General features: G+C 38.0%; 1 long non-coding RNA gene across 1 annotated transcript in view; it reads left to right on the plus strand.

Moving 5' to 3' along the window:
- The window catches only part of LOC137182513 (uncharacterized), a 36,500-nt gene extending 22,885 nt beyond the window's left edge, over positions 1-13,615 (plus strand). The window contains exons 2-3 of the long non-coding RNA XR_010928349.1: positions 1,967-2,063; positions 13,459-13,615. This is a non-coding gene — a long non-coding RNA (uncharacterized lncRNA). The remainder of the gene's footprint in view (positions 1-1,966; positions 2,064-13,458) is intronic.
- The last annotated feature ends 12,608 nt before the right edge of the window (positions 13,616-26,223 follow it).

The following is a 26,223-nucleotide window of genomic DNA, read 5'->3' on the forward strand; positions in this document are numbered from 1 at the left end:
CAGCCCTTAGTTATGCTGCTATAGGCCTAGACTGCTGGGGAACTTCCCATGATGCACTGAGCATTACACATACTTCACACACACTTCTGTTCTGTAAAGTTTATGGAGGGCAAGTTGATTGGCCTGCGACGTGAGCACGTTTAAGAAGATGTCATATTCTCCAAGACATGTGACCGATGAAATGCATCATGATTCGCTGAAATACACATAAGGAAGGCTGTGCTCTTAGCCTCTTACCGGTTAATCTGATGCATAGACTGTATATAAAGATGGATGTCATGACAGCAACCCAGAAGTGAAGCTAAAACATCTCTATCGCCCCCTGGTGGCTGGCTGCAGTATCGGTCATAAGTCCCGCCCCCTCCATGTTAGTGGATGGGTCATGAGCTTAACTAAAAAAATCAAAGTACACGTCAAATAAATTTGAGCTGAGGCGGGCTTGTTCCGTGGGCCATTATCCTGCCGTCCGACTCTACTGCGCAGACTCTGGCTCCAAATGACGTCACAAAATCAAGATGGCAGCTCCCGGAAAGGAGATATTTTGGCCTCACTTTTCCATAGCAGTAGGAAGTGGAGACGCGTCGTCCATATTTATATGCAGTCTATGATCTGATGGGTCACCAAATACAGTGTAACACAGGTACTCAAAAAAAAATGTCAGCGAAAGAAACCTATGAGGCTATGAAGAGAAAGAGGGGCTTTCTACTTGTATGGAAGCAACAATACTTTAAATCAAATCCTTTGCATTTGATTGGACCACTAAAAAAGTGGGTGGTACAGAGCTGCAGAGAGAAAAAGAGCTACTGTTGGCTCCGCACACACCCAAACCTGTTGTTAGATAAGGAGGACGACGAAGGAGAGATGAATGTATTTGACCTCATCTACATTGTTTTGGAAATGAAAAAGTTTTTGCCCACTGACATCCAAACACACATTTCTTCCTAACTCTCTCCATATTGCTCTGTTAGCTACTACAACCCACAAAAGTGTATCTATTTGGCATATAACAAGAGATAAATGAACAATTAATACAGGGACACAGATTTAAAACAGGAAAATGTATTTTTCATTTCATGGGGCCTTTAATGTTAATTTGTTCAATTGATTTTAATAGCAAGGCCATCCATACTTGCTGAAATGTTATTATCATAAATTCTGTTCTCTTCTCCCCATGTATTCTATACTATCTAGCCTTACACAGAATATGAAGAAACCTACATTTATAAGCAAACAAAAATGTGTGTGTTTGTGTGATTTTATATTTTGCTTATTTGTGTAATATATCAACATCACATATCAATAACTAAAGGAAAACAACCAAATATAAAGGGAACTTCATTGTTGTACATATTATCTATAGTAAATAATCAAAATTATGGAAAAAGAAGAAGAAATTTTCAATTTTACAGTCAAATTCTTATTGTGCATATTTTTAGTACTCTCCCCCCTTGTTTTCTGGCATTTAACTTCAACAAATCACATCCTGACACTAGATTTAATGCTTAAAGGGGACCTATTATGCTCATTTCCAGCTCTATATTTTTATTTTTGGACTCCACTAGGGCAGCTTAGCATGATTCACAGTTCCTTATTTATCTAATACTGGCCCTTTATGCAGCCCCTCAGTTCAGCCTCTGCCTCTAACAGGCAGTCTTAGCTCCGGTCTCTTTAATACCCCCCTCCCAATGAGCCCACTCTGTTCTGATTGGCCAACTTTCGTTTGCCAAGGGGCAGCTGTATCAGAGTCGTGTTAAGTTACCCCTGATGAAGACCCAACATTTCCTGCTTTACTGCTTTTAATTAAAAGTGTTTAAATGACTAACTAACAGGAGACTTTTATTGTGAAGAATTTACAGGAAATTGAACATGTTCCTCACTGAATTAGCAGAGCTTCATTAGTGGCTCTAAAAACCGGTTGACATAACAACACACTCAGATATTTGGAGCTCTTTGTTCTTTGTTCCAGTTAGAAATAATGCAGGGAGGAATAGTGCAAGCAGAAACAGCCACAGTGATGATGATGTTTGATGAAGAGCTGCAGATGACCAGCACACCTCCAACAGGTAAACTACTTATTTTACTTTGCCCTGCTGTGTAATCGAAAAAACACTCACAGCGTGCCAGCTTGACCCGAGTCATGGCTCGGCATGACTACTCCCAAAACAGTGGAAAAACACTGTAATGTTAGCGGAGCAGTGAACTCACACACGGAGCAGATGACCATATAAAGAAATATGTCACGAGCCGACGTCAGCTCGGGCTGAAAGTAGAAAAAAAACATTGGAAACTGAGCGTTGAGAGCAGTCTGAAGCTGGTGGTTTTTGCTCACAGGGGTTACTTCTACATACGTTTACCTCGTTATTTGACACTTTGGCCACGTTTAATATGAACATCTGACATTGTAACATTATATTATATATGACTGAAAATAAGAAAAAGCGTAATAGATCCCCTTTAATCTCTATGCTGGCTAATTGTTGAGAATCTATTCAGTCAGAAAAACTTTTAAAAGAAATTTTCTGAAACTTCAACCCTGAATGTTTTCAAACATGTACATTTAAAATATTGTAAATGTTGGGGTGGAAAGTGGCAATACAGCGGATGTTTGTGTGGTAACAGATAAGCCATCTGTACCTGTTGGCAGCACCATTTTATTGACTGGTAATGATTTGACGCGACCAAAGACAAAATACCTCCAGCTCCTGAATTGTAACACGGTTAACAGTTTTAAAAACAGGCAATAGAGTCATGAGAACTTTAAAGACAAAGTTAAACAATGTGTGTTACCTGTACTACACAATTAACCTCAGCTGATGTGGAGCATGTCTTGTCTGAAGTAATGGAAGCTTAATAGACATGCACACAGGGCTGAAAAAGTTGAAAATTAGTAAATGCTATCATATTTTCAGCATAGAAGCCATGTTAGGTGATTCAATGCTGATTTACTCTACAACCTTCTATTTTTATCAAAAGTTTAAAAAAGTTCTATGTTAGTATCATCAACGTAATCAGCCTCCATGCAGGTATGGCTCTCCATAATACCTACAGCTTGTCTCAAGCACATACATGTACTTAATGTCTCAGAACAGTGAAGCAGTGCTGGAAATTAAAAAAAACAAAAAAACAGATGACACTGCAGATCATGCACGTCAAAGTCCTAAGAACCCCTAATGTAGTTTATTTTTTATCGAAATATGTCAATCAGCATGTTCTTCTTAGTCAAATAAACGTTGCAGTAGGAGATCTTTTGAGATTATACTGGTGTGCAGAGAAAGAAAGAGTTAACCTGGGAACATCAAAAAATATATGGCAGGTCATTTCTTGCTCTTGAGCTATGATACAACAATTTAAACGCTGTACCAGTAAGTGTACCCCACCTGTCCCCCAAAGGGATAGACAGTGGTACCCAGATGATGAATCCTAAATATATTATATAGGCCTATATATATATATATATATATACACCAAAATGTGAAGGGATGGATATGCTGCTGTCCAGGTATGGGTGGTTAAGGAGAGAGATATAGTAAATAAAGAGAAAAGGAAAGAGAGCGTGAATGATTGAGATAAAGAGGAGGTAAAGCAGAACAGAGGGATAGAAGAAGATGAGAAGGAGAGGCGGTGGTGTTAGGGTTTGGTTGGGGAGGGAGAGAGTGCTGTCGAGGCCAGAAAAACAAGTGGAGAATAAACAGATCGAAAGAGATAGAGGAGAAAAACAGGCTGAGAGGGAGGGACAGGCACAGAGGGCTGGCGGCAAACTCAGCATGAGCTGGAGAGAGGAGACAGTGACAGACAGGGGAAGGAAATAAATGGGGGGAAATAAAGAGAGAAAAGCAGCAAAAAGAAGAGGGTAGTTAGAGAACAATAAAACAAAAAATAAGATGAACACACAAGAAGAAAACGAGAAGCGAGCCCCCGTCACGTTAGCATAAAAAAATAGTGTTAGCATATATGAAATTCTCTCTGTTTGCCTGCAAAGGAAACAAGTGAGAGTTGGTTTCTAGCAATCTGTTATTTGAGCATAAGACTGCATTTAACTAAGTCAGGCAAGAACACCAAAACCTACCTGCAAGTTGTCCCCTCATCTCTTGTGTAAATCTGTGGTAAACAGCTGTGTTAAAAAGAAATGGAGGGAGACACAGAGGCAAGAGAAAGACATACAAAGAAAACAAAAAGATAAGCAGAGAGATGAAAATGCCACGTAAACCTAAGACATGAGAGACGAGCAGAGACGGACAAAATCATGATGAAAGACAGACAGAGAGACATAAAGGCAGAGACAGAGCATGAGGCAGACGATCAAGGTGACGAGCAGAGAATGATAGACAAAAGGGAGAAAAAATAAAATAAACAGGAGAGATGGTTGAACTGGCTGTCAGAGCTTTCCTGTCTTTATTACTTTTCTATAGAGCTGTTTGGATGGAACAAAGGGAGAGTGTGTCTTCAATGTGAGTGGGTCCTGGGTGCCCAAGGCTACCAGGAACCTGCCTGGGTGTGTGCGTGCGTGTGTGCGTGTACTTTCTGCACACACAAAAGACACACATACCCCTACACACACAGGAACACGGTGCTTATTGTTTGCCGATGGGGTCTTTTCATTGGAGCCCAAGGCTCAACCTTCAGCTAACATAAGAGAAGCACAAGGCCAGCGGGACTGAATAGAAGATACACACAGTCACACTCACACATACGAACATGTTCTTCCTACGCCTCCTCTCCATTACTCCCTCCCTCTCTGTCTCTCCTCCACCATACTTTTTTTTTCCTCGTGTTTTTCTGTCCTGTTATTCTTCTGCAGTAGATGAGAAGGTCACTGGGAGGAGGTGCTGCTATCTGTCTATCTATCTACAGTATCTATGTATAAAAAATGAAGGAGGATCAGTTATGGACACACTCAACAACACACACTTTTGAAATATCATTGTTCCCGCTTGTTGTAAAGCAACTACAATGCATACAACTGGTGAAACGAAACTTTATGTCCTTAAATGAAAAAGTTTGACATTTTAGGAAAGTTTTGCTGGAGTCTTGTCATCACTGTAGTGGTGGTATACTGGGGTGCATTATATTAAACAGTGTTCCTAATATTTTATCCACTCTATTAACATACATGAGGAGGGCAAAATATTAGGGACACTTTTCTATATAATGCATTCCAGTACACCACCACCCACTACGACTTACAATAATGAACATACAGTGGAATTATCACCTTTCTGACAATGGCAACAAAAACTGAAAATGTATAAGCTTCATAAATGTAGAATTTATGGCAGAGCTGTAAACTGCACAGGTGTACCTAATGAAGTGGCAGGTGAGTGTATAACCTGTTTATTGGTGAGCTTTAGCGGTGCTGGTAGGTGGATTTTTTAAACTTTGGACAGAGCCATGCTAGCTGTTTCATCTAGTCTGCATCCAGTCTAAAAATGCCGTTGTTAAGATAATCAGGTGAGCATTTAAACTGTGATGCTGTCACACACTGCTGGTGAATGTACTTTTCACTATTCTCCGACATTTTATGTTCTAAATGATAAATTAAGAAAATAATCAGCAGATTAGTCAATAGTGAAAAAGAAAAATGCAACCCTATCTTTTTTACAGCTCCTTCTACAGTTCCCACAACAGTCAGTAATGTTCTTTCAAATTACAACATTTAAGCCATTTCCTTAATTTCGATGCGGAGGTTTTGGACTGTGAATTGACTCAAACCATACATTCTCCATTGTTGCTACCTCTGTGCTTCCACACTGTTGTATCTCTTACCATACTCCTCTCTACATCTGTTAGCTACTTTGTTTTGCTCCTGTGTGCCAACATTGCAAACTGTAAATTCAACCTTGCCTGTTCTGCACACAGTTACCAATGATAAATCCATTTTGTTCTCTCTGTTGAATGTCATGGTTCTTATAAAAAATCTTCCATCTTCCAAAATTAAATTATTACAAACAATTGAGTCTTTTCATAACTGAATCACTGCAAGGTCAAAGTGCTTGAGGACCTGATTACTCACTCTTAGGATCATTCAGATTATCTTAGCAGGTGGTCAAACAAAGAGTCACAAAACTGGACAAAAATTGCTTTTAGCAATTCTTTTTAGTATCTCAACTAAAATGAGTGATTTCAATATTCTATTCTATTAATGGTTTTATTAATTTTGTTGGAACATCTGATTTAACCTGATGCACAAAAACAATAGCAGCAGAAATATATTTTAGTGTGCCCAAAATGTAAATGCTTAATTTTAATGTCTAGTGACATATTCAACCATCCGAATTAACAGTAACCCTGTTAGCTATTGTTATCTGATTGAACACAGCATGTTTTAATTAACACTCTATTAGAATTTCCCACAATTAGAAGTGGAATCCCGCAGCGGTTAGTAGTTTGATCACTTGTGTTATATATGTGCATACTGCTCCATTGACAAAAAAAAAGAATAAATATTGATATGTTGATGACATATCTGTCTTATTGTAATTTCTTTAACATCTTCCCTACTTCAGAGTGTAGAATATTGACTGAAATTTGCATTAAGTTTGCACATTTAGTAAATGCTTTTGTCCAAAGCAAGGTACATTTTAAGCCACTGTAGATCAAGGAGAAGCCATCAGGAACAAGTACCACAACACAACAGAACTGTCACAAGGCTACAGGTTGAGAAGTTAATCTTTAATTAAGAAATCTAAAAAAGGTCTTGAAATGGAGTTTGGATGAGTTTGGATTGAGATTTCCTGTCTTGCAGTGAAAGTTGGATTAGCTGCTGTTTATTGGCTAGTTGTGAATGAGATAGAGCATAAGCCCGAATGAGCAAGTGCAAATAGCTGGGTGCTATGCTAGTGGCCACTCTATATGATAGGGATGTGCAAAGAGCTCAGTATTTGTATTTGTATCTATATTTGTTGAGGCAGCAAAATTATTTGTATTTGTATTCAAATAAAAGTGGAAAGAGACTCAAAAATCCTGTCTTTGTTTTTATTAGGCTTTTAATTTTAGAAAATTAAAGTGTTAAAATAAGTGTTTATGAATAAACTACCTTACGAAGGAGGTCCCCTCACCGGGTCTCAGACTGGAGTCTCCCAGATCACAGACGACTGCGCTGACTATTGAGCTAAAACTTTACTCATCGCCTCATTGCAGACAGACCTCTACTTATTTATACATCCATAACACAAAGACAGCACAGTGTGTAATGTGTAGGGAAGAACTTCAAAGGCGATTATTGCTTTGCAATTTTCGTTTATTGCCTATTTTTTACAACCTAACTTTGAGGAAAGGAGAAGGGGAACAACAGGTTATGGAGAATCCCTTGGGAGCACTTTGCGTGTGTCAGTAGCTCAGCTTTATCTCTGGGGAACACCCTCAACTCCAAGAGTGATGTCCAAATTAGGAAATGTGCGTCATGTACTCATTGAGACCTGCTGATAGACGTAACAGCAGAGCAGAGGAGAGAGACTGAGATAGTGATGTAACCGACCTGCAAGCTGTTATTTAACATGTTTTTTTTCTTCCCGAAAACAAGTGATTTTTTAAAATATTTGTATGAAACAAATATTTGTAAAAAGCCCACTATTTGTGCTTTTCTGAATAACGTATTTGCATTTGGGCCCCCATACCATATGGTAACCATTAATAACTTCATGAGTGCCTGAGGGTTGTTAAAAGTGACCCAAGCAGTTTTTGGCTGATAGCAACATTACCCACTGAAAGTTAGTTGGTCATCAATGTTGGAAAAGTTGTAAAAACTTATATTTGAAATGCAAAAACCTCCAGACAGAAATGGCCAAGGCATTTTCACGGCAAGCTAGCTAAAAGCAGATGCAGGGTTGATTGACTCAGGTGAATTGACTGTATCTTGCAAACACTGACTGCAAAAACATTCCAGCTGTCAACATAAAGTGAGGTGAAATTTAATTTAAAAAATCTACACAGAAATGTACACAGTCCTTCTTAAAATCACGACAGGAAATTTGCCACTTTTTTCTCTCATTAGAGGGTCATATTCACAGTAAATCCAACTTAGAGTGACACTGCCAGTGAAAGACACTCTCAGTGTATTGAAGTCCTCTCTGCATAAAGGCTTCTACCAAATGATACTTAGATAATTGGCATGGAGCAAGACTTACGGAGCTGCAAAAACAAGCTCCTAATGTCCTCAACAGCTCATTCAGCAGATCATTCTTTTATTTCCAGTGGACGTCCTGCAGAGTTCTAAAACCTTTCAAAATCCATCCTCAGCCTTCCTATTTGAGAAGATGTGTGTGTGTGTTTGTGCATATGATAGAGAGAAAAAGACAAATAAATAGAGACAGACAGACAAATAGAGCAGTTTTATATCTCCGCCCAGCTGGTAATCAGACTTCAAAAACACAGCGAGAGGGTTGTGTTCCACTAAGTGGCGATTGATCGTTGTGTGAGCATGTGTATGTGTGTAAAGGGAAAACATGGGTGATAGTTTTACTGATCCTACCAGATAGACACTCTCACACACACACACACACACACCTGTCTCACTTTTGTCTCATCTTCAGTGTTATCTCTCATGTTCTTCATCATCACCCCCCTCCTTCTCTCTGCTCCAGTCCCTTGCTCGGAGGAGTGGGTGTGCTCTCCACTGTCCTTCTCCAATCTCCCTCCTCAGTGTGTGTCCACCGCTACCATGGACACAGCACACACACACACACACACACACACACACCTCTTTAGTCCCTTTCTCTCTTTCTGTTTCCTACAACTTCATTCCTCCTCTGTTCTTCTTACCGTCTCCTCCACCTTATCTGCTCCCTCTTCTCCTCATTAAGCCTCCACCATCTCCTCTTTGCCTCCTGCTTAGTGCTCACTTATCAAAGCTACATTCAAAGCACAGGAGGAGATCGGAAAGGAGACGGGTCAGATAAGATGGAAAAGGGGGGATTGCGTGTGTAGAAACGAGTGCATGTGTATCTTTGTTTATGTGTATCTGTTTTTGAATGTGTGAGTTCTCGCCTATAAGTGCGATTGGTGTTTTTTTTTCTTTCTTGCCTGGAGTGATGTTGAGTGGACACAGAGTCCAAAGCAGCTTTACCCTCTGTCTCCATCAAAACAAAGCAATTACAGACACAGACATGAGGGTGCCACGTCTGACAGCCCACACACATAGAAGGTCGCCAAGTCAGTGCCTTTGATCTCAACTACCCATAGGCCCGATCTTCTAAAGAACTTTTAAACAAAAAATCCCATATGATACTTCTATGATCTGCCACAGTCCAGTCAACATGGGTAAACCAATAAACCTTTTGCAAAGCTAAAAGATAACCTGATGTCAGGAGACAAATGGCATATGACACAAAGCAAATTGTAAGGTATACGGGGAACAGTAACGCAATCCAGCTGTGGAATTAAGAGAAATACAGTATCAGCAAGTGTAGTATGTGAGCAAGGTTTAATCTCCAGGACCGGCAGGATAAATCTACGCGGGGAAAGTGAAAAGCAGTGCTTGCCCCTCCCTCTTTACATCCACTGAGGTGCCTTTTAGCAAGGTAGTGGTAGTTGGTTTAGTCAAACTTGTGGCTGATCGATCAGGGCAGACAGAGCAGAGCTTTTCCTCACAGCGTTAAAGTGACTGAATTAACAAACAGCCAAATATTCAATGGTTTCAAGTGACGTATTTAGACTTCTACAGACTACTTTGCTTTAGTTAAAGTTTTAGTCGGACTTTGGATGGAATTATTTTTAAATACGAGGACGCAGCGCTCCCTGTATTGATCTCTCCTTTCATCCAGCTGCTCTGCACTGTGCTTTCATTATTATGATTATTCTCTCATTTTCTCATACAGGCTAAATGAGAGCTGCAAGTTTACTGTAAGGGGAAGTAAGGTCTAGTCCTCAACTAAAATGGCCCTTTTAAGTCTTGAGGTGCAAAAATCACCTTCTGAGTTGGGCATTAAAATAGTCCTTGATTTGAGATAATGTAGGTTAAAATAACCTGCTCTTGAAGTTATGATTATTCATTCTTGTATAACATTACAACTACATCAGCTAGTGGTGCTAATAGCTTCCTTTGTGTGGGATTGGAATTAGATAGTTGTTGTGAGTCCATATTATTTCTACTTTGTTGTTTTAAATTAAATTTTTTCAGAACCCTGAAAAAAAATACCTCCAAATAAAGTGGTAGCTAATGTGCCTAAATTGTTAGCTTGTATAAAACTTGTATGATCATCTGAACACTCATGTTTCCTGCTGGACATCCAACAATGTCTGCATTACAAGGTCCCAGCAATTCTGGGTTTTTTATAGTTTGTTTGCCTTCATGTTGCTAGGCTGGAGAGTTTATAGTGGGTCTTTCACAGTTAGACTGCCCTAAAAGTGTGAAGCCTAGTTTAACATAAAAGAGTTTTCAATGGCTCATGTCACTCACCTGTGATGCTTTCCTGACGAGTGAAAACGAATCAAAAGTGTCTCTTGACATTTTCGCTGCAGAAACGAACTGGTGACCAGTTCATCTGTCAAGCAGCAAAAATGACACGTCTCACAATGTGATGATGAAGAGTTCAAAAAGACTGAAGAGAAAATTATCTGAACCGCTTCACACATCCTGATAGGAGTCTGTATGTGACTGATAGACAACCTCCACAAATGTGAGATTTACATACTGCTGTACTACAAGTATTTCATGTTTCAATTTTACATGATAAAAGACTTCTATAGGGTGAGGATTCTGTTAGTGTCACAGGAAAACTTCACTAGTTGGACAAGTCTTGAAGTGCTGCATATGTTCAAAAAAGTCTTTTTCCAGTTGCCTGAAAAAGGGAATCGCTCTATAATCAGGGTCATCTTACATTTGGGCCCATGTCATCAGCACAACTTGTAGAAGTTATTTTTATTACAGAGCTATGAACTTGTGTAGTTGAAAGAACTACAAAGACATTACATTAAATTCTAAATTTCACTTAAAATCTAATAATATATTTTTGGGCCATCTAAAGATCTCCTGGTGGTTTTATTCTCTTGTTTTGTGTGAGAAATCAGCTAATAGTCCTGTGGGAAGAGAAGAAGTTAGTAAGAAGGTTATTAGAGGAATGATGTAGATTAGCCTTTCTGTAATGTCCAGCAAGGTAATAGAGGCAGGGTGAGCTGCCCTCAGGGAAAATGTAGGTTAGCCGAGGCCGCAGAGCATGGAACTAACAAGATTCCTGTCCCTGTGTGTCAACTGACCAGCCTGTACCATCAGGCTTGGTATTCGAGGAAAAACATATGACAAAATGTTATTGGCTTTTTATATATTTATGTATTGATGCCATTGTGTTGTGGGCAGAGTGTAAAGCATAATCAGCCACATTTGTAATGGATAACCATTGTCACCTAGCAGCTGTGCGTTGAGAGAAGCATCCCCCTCAACGATTACAGCTATCACATAGCAACTGTTGTCCAACATGGAGGAAAAATAGAGCATTCTGTGAAAGACCTCAATTTGCATATGCATGTGTTACCATGCAGTTAGCATCATATGCTACCTGCATACTGATAGAGTGCACCTCCTTTCAGTTTCAGTTATTCAAACACTGTCATGTGTACGTAATGTGAATGAATGACATTTTTGTATTTTTTTTCATTATTCAGTAATTTATCATTTAGTAAAATTTGTAATAGGATCTGCCCATGCACACTTCTCTCTGTACTAGAGAAATTTGAAATAATGATAAAATAAGTCCCACATAGGTATGTTGAGTTTCCCTCAAAATGTATGCTGCTGTGGTCCACAAAAATAACATATGTTACATATTTATTCTTCATAGAAGTGGTGGTAATTTGCTTACTGTGAATGCAGAGAACACATGAAGTTTCTAAATCTCCAAGTGTAAAATATACAGAGAATACAAAATTGAGTTGAAGCTCCAGGTACTCAACTCAATTTTATTTATATGCTCCTTTCAAAAATATGCAGCCCAAAGTGTTTCACAGAGTAAGATTGAAACAACGCAGAGAAAAAAAAGGAGAAAACCATAAATACAAATTTACAAGACTAAAAATTACAACAATAAAACAGTAAATGTTAAAAATAATCAAATAAAAGAAACACCAGGGATAAGAACAGAAAAACCAATGACTAAAACTTAAAAAACTACGGCTCTAACATTACTGCGAATTAAAAGCCAGATTAAAAAGATTAGTCTTTAATTTCCTTTTAAAAATACCGAGAGAGCCTTTCTAATATCCAGAGGCGGTGTGTTCCACAGTTTAAGGGCATAAAAACAAACATGAACCTGAGGAGGCAAAGATGTTTTGTGAAATGAGGAGTCTTTTTCCAAGGACATGTTGCAAAGGTTGCAGTCCAAGGTGACCAGTTTTAGGGGTCATATCCAAAGACATTCTCAGTATGTACTGAAAAGGTGATGTAACCTCTTTATCCTTGGGAAAATGTCTGATGCTATTGCTCAACTGAATATTTTATACCCCTCGGTGAATGATTTTACACATTCTAGGAAATTGCTCTTCTATATAATAGTGATAATAAGCTACAAACTATGCATAAATTTAGTTGCCTTAGAAAAACTTGTTACATCCTGGCTCAGTATCACAGTAATTAAAGGTTGTGACAGTGGCTGCACCCCACTCGCCACAGCATGGTGCACGGTGTTCACTCAGCTGGCAAATGGAGAAGTAAAACATATGAACATCTAGTGCTGTGAACACTAGTTGCTTTCACTACAGTATCTGTTATCATATAATGTAGGCTACATGGATCGGGCTGAACCATGATGTGTTACTTTCTGTCGTAATCCATTGGTCAGAAGAACTGCTACATAACTGAGCTCACAATTTTAGACAGACTGGCAATACGCCACAAATGCAAAATGAATCTATTCTTTAAAGTTACTACTGCAATTTGCAAAGTATAAGTTTGAATTGTACATTTATGACAGAAGATGCCTTTGTTATTATTGTAGTAGTAATGGGGAAACATTTTTCAATCAATTCAGTTATGAACTGCAATTCTTTGCTTGTTTTTTCATTTACTTGTATATATTTTTTAGATATTATTATGGATCCAGAATCAATATTGGAAGTAGCCATGCCAGTGTCATTACAGTCCTGTAATAAAGTCAAAAGCTGTATTTAAGCATTGTGCCTGTGGATATTTTTCACATTACATAGAAGAATTTTTTTAGCCATGTGGCCTCACCAAAATCTACTCAATGAGACGTCATAGAAATGCTCGAGCTACATCTTTGTTGTAATTCAAATGTATTTTTAATTACCTCTCCACTTTGTGGAAGATAATAAGAATAATAATAATAATAATAAATTGAATGAATGAATTTTATGTATAGTGTGTTTTTCAGGGTAATCAAAGACACTACACAAGTTAAAAGGATCATAAAAAGCAACACACTAAATGCACAATGTAACACACAACATTAATCACACATTAAAAGCAGTTCTGAAAAGGTGAGTTTTGATAAGTGATTTGAACATGGACAGGTCGGTGCAGTCTCAGGTGTGTTTAAGGAGAGAGTTCCAGAGGGAAGGGGCAGCTACAGAAGGCTCTGTCACACCAGGTCCAGTGCTTGGTCCTGGATGGTCGAGACAGGAAGTTGGCATCAGAGGAGTGGAGCCTTCAGGAAGGAGTGTCACAATGGAGCAGGTTGGTGAGGTAGATGACAAACGTATGGATTTCAGCTTTAACATCTTGAATGTACATATACTATATGTTTATTTTAGTGTTATCGTCTTAACTAACTAAACCATTTGAAAAATGTTGACTGAATGTTTTTTCAGTGGTTCTCATACATACAGTTCACTAAAAAGTGTTGAAACATCAGGTCTCAAATTTGCAGTGTGTCTTACTGTGCATGACTGTTTGGTAACGGCTATAAGAACAGAGACTATTAGTTTGTTTCTGTGACACTACTAGTTTAACATCTCAGTTTTCCAGTTAAGTGTCGTGCAGAAACCAATACTACCAATGAAAAATTGAGGTGTTTACAAAATCTCAGCCTCTCTCTTACTCACTTCCTTCATGTTTGCCTCCTTCACGCTCCCTGTTCTCCTTCCCTCCACGCCCTCTCCTGCCAATCATCTGCCAGAAATTATGCAGATTTTCCTCTTAAAAACATGCTGCATTCAGAATTTACGTCCCTCCTTCCTCCCCTCTACACTCCCCTCTATCCCTGCCTAAAAATGGATGACCTCAACTTCATTTGGAGAAGCAATGTTTCACTGCATTTCACACTCACTCCGTCTGTCTTTCTCTCTCTCTCTTCAGCATCATTAAAGGTTGACCTGACAGGGAGGCGTAGTGTGCAAGGTTGAAGGATATGTTTTTGGTGTCCTTGCTAGCTTGTGTATATTTATGTCAGTATGTGTCAGTGTACTGGTCTGCATGTGTAAGTGATGCTTTCTGTATGTGTGTGTGTGTGTGTGTCTATGTGCCTTCAGAGGACAAGATATGTTTAAAATAATGCAGAGGGAGGATGTGGTTTCTGTATAATAGGCTGACATTAACTTTCCTTTTCAACCCCTCAACCTTGAACTGAACTGAGCTGGAGTTGCTGTGTGAGTGCTGACCTGAGCCATGCTAACGCAAGACATTTCCTGGCAGGTAGAGGTCACATAATGCTTGTGTTGGGGAACGGTTTCACCGTGGCCATCGCCTAGCCTGGGCATTCAGATTTTTTTTTCGGCCCTGAATAATTCTCCACTCTGAGTGGTTTGTCACTAAAGAAGATGGCAGTGTGATTTTGTATCTTTAGTGAACAGAATGGAGGCAAGACCAATCAGAGAGGGTTTACAGGAAAATACGTGGAAATACTTGTGTCTTATCGGCTGACAGGTCTTTCTTCAATTGATGATTTTCCTCTCATGATGAGCCAGGAAAACAAGCTGTGTTTAAGTTGGCAAAGTAACATTAAGTTATATTGTCTGTGTGTCAGATTGTTAAACGTGACTTTTCAGAGTACTGTACTCATTATTATTATTGCAGTGAAACCTGTAACTGTAATGAGAGGAGCAGGTCACGGCACGATGGAAAATAAGCAAGTCCATGTGCTGCAGAAATAATGTTACCTAGAAAGTTGCTGGGAGGTGAGTGTGAGTGTGTAAAAGGCAGAATGGGCCCGTGGCCTGCTAGGGGTGTGTGTGTGTGTGTGTGTGTGTGTGTGTATGTGTGTGTTGGCACTGTAGTCTATAATTTTGCCTACTCCAGGAAAATTTCAAGGAAAAGAAACATCCCCCATTGTAAATTAAGTACAATATGTAAGGAGGGATGTGCGTACTTCTACAGTTTCAACAGCCATGTTCATCTTCAGCCTATATTGTTATTAATATAATGTGAACAGTTGTATTAACCAGCTCTAAAATATTTATGTCACCATAGCCCCAAAACAGTCAAATAAAAATAGTCAAGCCAAAAAAGTCTGTTAAAGCTAGTTTGGATTTTACAGGTACATTGTCATCATCTTTTCAAATTAGCTGAACATCATATTTTCAAAAATCAAATTGGCTCAAAATTTGATTATTGTGAAGGTGCAAACAATAGAAATTATGTAAATGCAGCAGTAGTGGTAGTCTAGTGTGTAGTAGTAGTGAAATTGTGTTTGTTGGTAAGCTGTGTTTAGGTGAAAGACAAATGGACAAACAGATATAAATGACCAACTAACAGCAGATATTTTTGTAAACAATGGTATCAAGAATTTTTATATTAGTGCTTCCCTCACTTTTTTGTCTGTCTGTTGCATGTATGCAAATGATGTACTGTTATGTGTATGTATGCAAATTATGTACAATAATTCATTGTGCAAACAGCAGTGATTTGCATCTGACGCATTTAGGTTGCGGAAAGTGTACTCATAATTCGTCCAGGGTTGGCAGATCTGTATATGGCTTGGTAGGTACAATTAAGACCTATGAACTAGTCCAACCTATGTCAGGGTGACTCAGAAAATATGTTTCTGAATTGTTTTTTTTTAGTGTCATGGAGAGCTACTTTGTCACTCAAAGGTGTTACCTGTTTTTTTCTTAATTGAAACCAGTTATATTTTTAATTTTGTGTGTTATTTATGCTGTATTCTATTATGTAAATGTAGATTGATAATGCTCAGGAGCTTTTGGTAAAAACTGATTGACGACACAAATGGAATGTAAAGTCAAGGACCTATAGGCTTAGTTGAACCAAAGCTTGATGGAAAAGAAATGGTTGGCAGTAAGTTGGATAAAGGCATTTAAAAGGTCTTTGAATTGATTGTAGGAAACATTCTGTAGTGATGATAATTATAAAAATGTGTTTGTTTTACTGGCAAACAGTAATATTAATCATTCATAGGTTTAAAGACTTCTTTTCACTTCCTTGTGAGCACTGTTTATTAGCTTCAGACAACACAATTCTATTTCTTTCTAATTGCAAATAAATTCAGTAATTTCCTTGTTTTTATGTTTTCATATATGTGTATGTGTGTGTGTGTGTGTGTGTGTGTGTGTGTGTGTACACATGTGTCGTGTTTGTCGTTTTGTCTGTCTGTCCTGTTTGTTGCTCTCACTTTCCTCCTCCATCACCTTCCCTCTCCCAACATTGTTCTCTGACCTGTTGTTTCTGTTTTTTCTATAGGCACAATTGAATCAGCCAAAGGTTTAAAGGTCATTCATCTAAACATTAGGAGCCTTGTTGCAAAAATCAATCTCCTCAGAGCCTGAGTTACTCTTTATAAACCCAACATCATCACTATTTCTGAAACATGGTTACATAGTAATATTACTGATGATGAAATTAAAATGGACAATTTTGTTTTGTACAGAGCTGATAGGGTTTCTAGAGGTGGTGGTGTTGCCACATATGTTGCTTCAAATCTTGTCACTCAGTGTGTCATTCCTAATGTATAGCCAGTCAACTTTGAATGTCTTTTTGTCAACATTATTCTTCACAATAACAAACATTTCACTATTGGCAACATCTATAGGCCTCCCTCCGCTCCGACTGACTCCACTAAGATTATTTTGTCAACTATTAATCCTCTTGAGAGGCATAATGAAATGATTATCTTGGATGAGTTCAATAGTAACTGGCTTGATTGTTCCTCCTCCAATGATAGGAATTTAATTAATAGTGTAAACCTCAACCTACAAGAGTTGATTATCGGTCGTCATCTCTGTTGGACTGGGTACTTGTCACTAATCCTGAAAGAATAATTAAATCTGGTGTTATGTCAGACTGTTTAAGTGATCACTCTGTTATATTTTGTGTCTGGAAAATCAAAATCCCAAGTTCACCTCCTAAATATATAAGACTGAGACAATGCAAGAACATTAATGTAGATAGTTTTATTCAAGATATAATTTCCATAATTGATATACATGCCCCCATGAAAACATTAGAGTTAAAGGTAGACACCTACCCTGGATTAGCTCACAGGTTATCAGCCTTTTCAAACAAAGAGATAAAGCCAAGGCCAAATATCGTTAGTCTAAGGATGCTGCCGATTAGGAAACCTACGGATACTTGAGAAATCTATGTAAAACCAAAACAAGGAATGCAAAATCTAACCACTATAAAGACAGCTTTTCACAGGATTTCCATAATCCTAGACAGTTCTGGAAACAATTGAACAACATTCTCAATAAAACTAACAAAAACCTCTTAAACCAGATATGTATAAATAACAAAATTATTACTGATCCTCTATTTATTTCCCCAGCTTTCAACCGTCTTTTCTCATCTATCTGTGGTTCCCAACACTTTATTTCTTATGATATGGCTGGCTCTTTAAACTGTACTACTTCTAACGGCTCTTTTTTTCTTTAGAAACATTCTGCCTATTGATGTCTTCTATGTTATAAATGAGTTAAAAGAAAATAGTAGTGCTGGTCCAGATGGTTTGGAGGCTAAATTTATTTAACTTGCAGCTCATGTTCTAATATATCCCCTAGCTGATTTATTTAATATGTTTATATCTACTTGTTCAATTCCTCCCATATGGAAATGTGCTAGAGTTACCCCTCTTTTCAAAGGAGGAGATCCATTAGATGTGAATAATTACAGACCAATCTCTATTATCTGTACCATTGCCAAAACAAAAACCTATTTTTAATCATATATATATATATATAGATAGATAGATAAATAGATCACAGTACATCAATCTGTGCAATATTCTAACTCCAATCCAATCTGGCTTTAGAACTAATTTCTCCACCACAACAGCCCTTCTAAAATTGACCAATGATGTGTCCACTTCTTCTCTCTATCTTTATTAATGATTTACCACTAATATGCTCTTATTCATCTATATGCTGATGATACTGTTATATACACCTCTAACTCTGATATATTACAGATCCAGAACTCCTTACAATTTGACTTTTATTTGGTTCATAAATGGCTTCATAATAACAGATTCATATTGAATAAGAAGAAGTCCTGCAGCATGGTGTTTGGCATGCGACAAAGATGTCCACATCCCTGTGGCTTTCATATTAATTTTGATGATGGATCCCCCCTTGAGAGAGTTGACTCCTTCAAATATCTTGGACTTTGGATTGACCCTGAACTCTGCTTTAAGCCCCACATTGATTTTATTATGAAACAAACATATAGTTGTCTGTGCTCACTCTATTGCTCAATTAATTGTTTTTCATTTCATGTCAGAAAAAGAATAATCTCTCAGTTAATTTTACCTATAATTGATTATGCTGACATTGTCTATATGAACACCTCTGATACTTATCTTAGACCCCTAAATGTATTATACAACTCTCTGTGTAGTTTATTTTGAGGTGCCCGTATAGAACTCATCATTGCTTTATGTATGAATCACTTAATTGGCTGCAGCCCAAAGCTAGAAGGCAGTGTTACTGGGTTCAGTTCATCTTTAAATGTGTTTATTTTAATTGTCCTTCCTATTTGAAACAGTTTTTGGTTCCATATAGATCTTATTCACTCAAACATATGCAATATCCCTTCTTTTCTGGCCCCAGAATCTGGATGCAGGTCTTTTCAGTACAAAGTTCCAGCCAACTGGAATAATCTTCCTCTTTCTCTTAGATCTATTAACTCTTTTCGCTGCTTCAGGACTTCTTTATTCTGTCATCTTAAAACAACCTGTTCATGCTTTTAATTTGTGTGCATTTGCAATTAGAAGATCAATTGTTTCAAGTGCTCCTGGCACTGATAAAACTGATCTGATTTTATGTGTAATTTCTCATTTCTTGTATCCAGTTTCTTATACAACTGCTGAGGGTGGGGGGTGTGGGTGGGAGATAGTGAGAGAGCTGTCTGTATCTGTGTATTTGTAGTCAATGTTTGTGATGTAACATTGTCATTGTAAGTATGTTATATTTTGTATTATGTGGTTTTTTTTTAGGACCCCCTTGGAAATGAGATGCTACATCTCAAGGGGCTATCATATTAATAGATAAATTTCATTTAATCTTAACCTTATGTCCTTCCCCTTTTATATTGCAGCCTGGACAAGTTGGGTCGTAACAATACTGCAGTAGGCAAAATTTATCCAGATAATATAATTTTAAAAAGACAGAATTCAGTCATTGTCTTCATTTTTCCACAACAATATTTTCTCATGTTTTACTACCTGTACCATCGAGCTGGGAATTGTGGTTCATATCAAGTCAGTCCATCAGCAATGATTTTGCAGCCAAATTATGAAAGTTTACTCAGTCACTTTGAGTAGTTAGTCATTTTCAGCTCTCATTCGTGAAATTGCCATTGTATTATGGGTTTTGGGGATTTTCCATCATGTAGGCGTTGTAATAATAGTAGTTGGTATCTGATATGACACTCATTTTGGTTTGAGACATCCGAGTGGCTGGAATATTCATGTTCAGATTATATGGTAAATCACATCCAAACCCTTCCTTTCTTCTCCATTTTTCACATTTTTAAGCAATGTGCATGAAAACAGTCTATTTAGAAGTACATTTTTAAAGGTTTTTTGATGGAGAAGAATCTGGGCTCAGCCCCTGATAGTTAACAGTCCAGCCAACGCCCCAGGGTTTCACAAATCAAGATTTACTTGAAATCCTAGTGTGGATTGTTTAGATTAGATCTGTGGGTGAGATAAACTTACTATACAAGATAAAGCATCTGTTATTGATTTTGGGTAGAGGAGACAAAAGCCCAAATGTTCCAAGGCGATATTGTCTGCAAATTAAACTTATTTACAGCTTGGCCGTATTTGGAAAGAGTTTTATAACCAGGTAGTGGATTTTAATATGGCGATTTTGTATGAAAAATAAATTATTGCAGATCTTCACTTTTGAAAAAAATCTCTGTTGCAGATTTTTCAATATGAAATACCATTAGACATTTATTCATGATTAGAAACATGCATGTCACTCAGAGTACCATATATGTCTTTAAACAGAATAAGTAACATGAAAACACTCCCTTCCCTCTTCTCTCATCTGTTGCTGTCTCTGGCTGAATCAAAATTTCAACACTTGTGGACTGAGTTACACAACACTTAACGCCTCTTTTTGCAGTTTATGCAATAGGCATTTCTGCTTTATGAGATAGGTAATGTTTAATATGCATGGTAAAGTTTCTACTTTGCTTTGATTATTGGAGAATTCCTGTAGCACTTTTAATATTATAATTGCAACTAAGGATCCTTACATTGAAAGTTGTCTCATGTTTTTTTTCTTTGTTGGATGACCACCAACTGTCACTCTCTAAATGATCAGGCCAATGCATACTTATATACATTAAATGTGGAGCTATAAATTGTGTATAGCTAATGTAGGTACCTGCTGTTACTATTGGTAATATTACAATTTTGTATTATTACTGTTTCTTGTATATTGTCACAATATTATTGCTATAAATTATGGATAATCTTCGAAGCTAAGTGTGCACTCCAAGTGGACTCTCTGGAAGTCTGCATGAAGTATTCTTGAGGCCCTTTATGGACTTGACTGACTTGAATGACTTGTGGATTTCATGAAAACATGCTACTTATGTTGCAGCAAAGACATTTGGAGTAAGGTTTTTTTTCCTTCTGAATATAACCAATCCAACTGAGCTGAGAAAAGTATTTACAGATGTTGTATATACATTTATCTCTGTTTCTCTCTTTTGTTTGGCTTTTTTGTTGGCATTTTTGGCCTTACTGGACAGTTGATAGCTGAGGCAGACAGGAGCGGAGGGGAGAGGGAGGAATATGATATGCAACAAAGCTCCCCCGAGCCGTGGACACTGCGATTATATGGTATGCATTTTAATTACTCTGCCACCAGGATGCTCTGTTTTGCTCTCTCTTTTTAAATACTTTATTTATGCATATATTCCATTTTGATAAGACAATATAAACAAAACAGAACAAACCACAACAATAACACAATAAAAGACTGACATTTTTGAAGATCATGGGTACAGTTACATAATCGCAAACAACTATAAGTGTAGCATACAACCTATTCATACAGTACATGTCAGTGACAAAATTTATTTAAGATGAACTTTGATATTTTAGTTAGGCTCATTTCCCATCTGCTAACATGGAGGGGGCGGGACTTATGATCCATGCTGCAGCCAGCCATCAGGGGGCGATCGAGATGTTTTGGCTTCCATTTTGGGAAGTTGTCATGACGTCCATAATTATATACAGTCAATGTCGACAGCAAGAAAATGAGTTTCTTTGTTGTATTCAACTGAGCAAGACATCTGAATAACTGACTAGCAGGCTGGGAAGAGTGTTTCACTGCCCTCTCAAGTTTCAATTCTGTCGCACCTCGCGGGGTGTGGTCAGAAGTGTGATTTATTGTACATGTAGCCATGTACAATGAAGTGTTGAGTGTTGCCTTTTTTAACAGACTGAAATAAAACTAACTGAGGGATGCCTGTAGTGTGTGATTTTCCACAATCTCATTTGCGCACATTTGCTATAGAAATGATGAAAGCCTCGCAGAAGGATAGTTGAAGAGAAAATGTGATGATGAAGAAATTAAAGAAGAGATGTATGGTGTGACTGTAGTATCAGGGACCCACTGGCAACATCAGAAGCTGAGATCCAGTGTTACTCATCAGTATTATCATCCCATGAATCAGCTGTAAAAACAGTCTGAATCTGCAGTCCATATGTAGCTGACCTCAGCATCAGAATGAACTTGCATGCAGCATCTGTCACAACAAAACCCTAACCCATAACACCGTTCACAAGGCAACGTCTAGTCACTTTAAAGAATCAGATTTTTTTGAATCAGTCTTTAACTTGTCTGGTTTCAGACTTTTGAATCGCCACACACATCTCATATTTCTCATCGATTCAAGGTCTGGTTTTGTGCCTATTTTATCTGCTTAGAAAATAATAATAATATCTAGCTTCCTTCCTAGCCATAGTCATGAAAAATAGCTACAAAAAAATAACAACAGAAATAACAACTCTTAAATCAAAACAAGAAATCAGCTAACATGAACACAATGTCAGGTTGAATGAATGAAGTGAAACAAAATGGAAGTTGAGTCAGGTTATTTCAAATGAAAATGTAATAGACATTACATCCTTTTATGTTTACACATTACAAAAGAAACCTTAGATTCACTTTAAACTCAGACAGCATGTGCAAACAGTCATTGTGACCATATTGTGACATATTGTGCAGGAAGTGTCCTTCTCTGTCCCATGAGTCTTCATATCTTTCATTCTCAACCAGAGAGTGAAATATACCAGCCATCTGATCTCTCAACATGCTTGTACTGCAGCACTCAGCGATATGTATGTGTGTGTGTTAGTGTGTGTGTCAGTTTTTCCATCACTGGTCCTTGACAGTGGGGTGTCAGAACTCACTGACAGCTGACCCACACTGCCTGCATGACTAATGAATGCACACACACACACACACAAACACACACATATTCCTGAAATTTCTCCTGTATGCATAAATGCACTTTTCTCTCCTATTCTCTCTTGTCTCTGTCTTCACACTTTATCTGTCTCCTTCCTGTGTGAGTGTCAGTGTGTGTGTACATGTGTGTGTGGACAGCTGTGCTCTACCGAGCTTCCGTCCTTCCCTGTGGACAGTTCACATGGTGCAGGTGTGCACCAGCTCTCCTCTACATGTCCTACACACACACAAACACACACACACACAGCTGATGGAAGGGGAGGTGACAGCTGAGAAGAAGAGAAATCGTGTTGAAAAGAGTGTGAAACGGAGAGAAGAGAAGTGGGAAACGCAAAATCCAACTTGTTCTTCTTCGTTGAAACTGTCACCATGATACCGGTCCATAATAGGACTGTCTGAGCTGATGGAGGGACAGTAGCTGCATTTTGTAGATACAATTAAATCCACCCACACCTAAACATACTTGTTTGTCATCTTCATATTAATTTGTTTTGTGTGATGCAACTGAGAAGAGCTGTGAGGTTGCAAATTAATGTTTGCAAATACTGTGTTCACTTGTGATATAAGGTTTCACAGAGATGTATTTTGAATTATTTCAAATTTACAAAGCTGTAAGTTACTATGAGGATATCATCAGTAACGTAAATAACTCAGAAATAGCATTTCAAAAGTTGAAAAAGATCTATTTACACCTGGTATTAACATGTGATCTGTATCTAGATACATTATCTGGATAATGACCTCCGATCCATGGGTTTTTGCATTTATTAAAATACGTTCTAATTTCTCTCAAAATTTGCCTGCTGGTGGTACAAGATGAAAAATCATATATACATGAAATTTCAAGAAATGTACAACTGCTGGTCTGTCCACCACTTTGGTCTTGACTGAAATATTTCAGTAACGTGTGGTTTGTGTTTTCGTGTTGAGAAACTTTAAAGATATCATTAAATCAAACCTTAAAATGGTGACAATGAAAAATTTGCGGGCGGCAAGTCCTCCAGTCAGCTAATTGCAAAGCTTCAAATTCTGGATTTCACATTCAATTTTTATTGAAAGAACATCATCAAACAGTTACATAAAAGAACACAAATAACATAACAGCTCAGATAACTACACCAAGCAAAGACAATGATTCGAACAACATGCAGTCACGTGACATGGACACAAGCCAATAAAAAATAAAGAAAGAAAGAATAGGCCAAAAAAAATGTAGGCATCTCACAATTTTAGGACTGTTACTGTGAAACTAGTTCATTTTGCATTGTGTAACAACGTAGCTATTACACATTTTGATGTGAGACTGGGTTGTCAGGCATCATTATTGGGTCAAAACTTCAGTTTGTCCAATACATTCATAACTTATGACATACCCATCAGACTCTGCTAAGACGGTGAACATGGTAAACTTCAACATCAACCACAAAAGGATGAACAGAAAGATCAACCAACATACTTAAAGTAGCAGAAATGATGTATGACAGTTGAGCAAACACTAAAGACTCAAAGTTTCACTTTAGGTGAGGATCTAGATTGTTGGCTTCTTTTACCATTTACACCATGTTAGATAACCAGCAGTATCTCAACAGTGAGACAATGAAAACTTGTAGCAGCTCTGCGGAGACAAGCAGACAGACACTCACCACTTTTCTGTCTTCCTCTCTCTGTACCACACACACATGCACGCACACACACACTCATTCGCATTGATGCCAGTCTTCCGTGCGAGGGCAGAGTCAAGTGTTCCGTTGATGTTTTTCTCTCTTCATAAATATTAATGAATCACTCTCTCCATCAAAACACAACTGGTACTCATTTATACAGAGACCTGCATGCAAACACACACACACACACACACACACTAAAATGCATGTGTGTACATGCTAAAAGAGCACGTACTATATGCATGCACACTCACATTGCTAAAAATATGCAATAAATCCCTTAAATCTGTCATCCACAAATCTCCATTGACTTCCTTTTACTAGAGTGATGAATAGGTGATGTATGATGATGTGTGTGTCACTTAATGTATGTAATCAATTGTTTTTGAAAATGAGAAGATTTAGACTAAGTCAGGCAAGAAGATGAATAACGGAAGACTTTTTGGTTGGTGGACTATTTTAATACCACATCTATTTCCAGATAGATAGTAAATAGATAAATATGAAGTGTGCACCAGGAGCTACATAAAGAAAAACAGGGAAGCAGAGAGAGAAAGAGCTGGATGTAAGATTTTTAGACTTTATTTAGGAATTAAAAGGAGCAGATGTGGAGGTAAACAGTTTCACAAAAAGCAACAAAATCAACACAAATGAGATAAACAAAAGATTTTTCCAGTTCTGAAATGAAAAGATATGGAAAGAAACAAAGAAAAAACAAACCTGGAGGATAGAGAGAGTAAAGGATCAAGTATGGGCTATGAAATAAAAGAATTAGAAAAACAAGATAAAGAGATAAAGAAAAGCAGTTGACAAAAGTCTTGAACAGTAAAACGTAAAGACAGAGACAGACAGAAAAACAAAAACAACAGACCGGCTATAAGAGAGAAAGGGAGAGACAGATTAAGTGTATAGTGCAGGTGGGAGGTTTGGGAGGTAAACTGGTGTGTAGGGCTGAGGAGTGCTGTACCCAGATTTGCAGTCAATTAAGTTGGATTTACCGGGCCCATGATGAGATCCTCACTGCCTGTGTGTTTTCATATTGGACTGGGGGTACAGGTAAGCCCTGATGCTTTCTTCCTCTCTTTCCCGCTACCTTCTCCTTGCCTCTCTTATCTCTTTGTCTTCCTTGCTCATCCTCAGCTGCGATGTGTCCCGGAGGCTGGCTGTGCAGCCACTGGTAGAGCAGTAAGAGCTGTCCGTAATCAAGACTAAACCTCCCTGAGGGCCACCAAGAGGCACCTCACAAACAAAACGGTTTATGAAGAGAGAAGTGACACACATACATACAGATACGTGCACACTCCCGTAGTGGGAATACAGTGAAGAAAAGCTATATGTTGTGATGATGATGTATACCATCAGCCAAAACCTTACAGTACATTACATACATGCATCTGGAAATGTTTGCTGAATAATGGTACACATACTTCTGCACCATTTGTGGTGACACAAGTCACCTAATAACTTAAGATCCCCTCAAGACATTATGCTCTGCTTTGAACAATAATGTGCGTCTGTTATGGGTTTTTTTCACAAAAACGTATAATTACCATGTTAAAATCCTTAAAGAGGTCATATTATGCCCCTTTTCTACAAGTTAACACAGTTTCCTTGGATCTTAATAAAATGTATCTGACCTGCTTTGGTCAAAATATCACAAGGATCAAGCGCCACTGTAGTCTTCTCATCCTGTCTAAACAGTCCCGTTCAGAATGGACAGTTTGAGTGTAAA

This window comes from Thunnus thynnus, chromosome 5 (assembly GCF_963924715.1).
Source record: "Thunnus thynnus chromosome 5, fThuThy2.1, whole genome shotgun sequence".
Taxonomy (NCBI): domain Eukaryota; kingdom Metazoa; phylum Chordata; class Actinopteri; order Scombriformes; family Scombridae; genus Thunnus; species Thunnus thynnus.